Source organism: Colobus angolensis, unplaced genomic scaffold, assembly GCF_000951035.1.
Source record: "Colobus angolensis palliatus isolate OR3802 unplaced genomic scaffold, Cang.pa_1.0 Scaffold641, whole genome shotgun sequence".
NCBI classification, from domain to species: Eukaryota; Metazoa; Chordata; class Mammalia; order Primates; family Cercopithecidae; genus Colobus; species Colobus angolensis.
This window is the reverse complement of record NW_012120055.1, coordinates 158,617-159,372: the sequence shown is the minus strand read 5'-3', so window position 1 is coordinate 159,372 and position 756 is coordinate 158,617. Positions and strand designations below refer to the sequence as shown.

General features: G+C 40.5%; 1 protein-coding gene across 2 annotated transcripts in view; it reads left to right on the top strand.

Moving 5' to 3' along the window:
• CDC16 (cell division cycle 16) overlaps positions 1 to 756 on the top strand; it is a 36,890-nt gene that overhangs the window by 13,038 nt on the left and 23,096 nt on the right. The window lies entirely within an intron of this gene.

Here is a 756-nt window from a genome sequence, read left to right as displayed (position 1 = left end):
TCGATCTCCTGACCACGTGATCCGCCTGTCTCAGCCTCCCAAAGTGCTGGGATTACAGGCTTGAGCCACCGCGCCCGGCCGCTTTTTTTTTCTTTTTTCAAATGGCAGGTTCTTTCTTGACACATGAAGCTTTACTCACCTGCCTGCCACTCACCTCCTGCTGTGCCGCCTGGTTCCTAACAGGCCGGGGACTGATATACCAGTCCGTGGCCCAGGGGTTGGGGACCCCTGCTCTACATGAAACAGGAAACATTTGGATAAAAGAAAACTTAAAATACAAGGAAGTAAGTTACACCCCATATGTTTTCCGCGTTTTGTGGTATGTTCTCTGTGTTCCTTGTGGGTTCATTATACAGTGTTCACTGTATAATTATACAGTTATTCGCTGATATATATGAGTCCAGTCCCTGTAACCAGGGTATATCTGTTGACCACCATCTACGGGATATCGCTTAATCCCTCAAGCCTTGGTATACCTGTCTTTAAAATATAAATGAATTTATCTTGCAAGTTATTAGGATGAGAGGATATATCTACTAGGTTACAAAGTGGAGCTCCTGGATTAAGTAAAATCTGTAAGTTCTATTTAGAATGCTCATGGGTTTTGCTACCGTACATAAAAAGCTGTGACTCTCTCTCCTAAAATTTCTTAAAATTTTGCTATACTGTTAAAACAGTTTTAGTTTAAATGAATCAACATAGATGTTACATTAGTGTTTAATATGTTGACAGTTCATTTATTTACTAAATGAATGT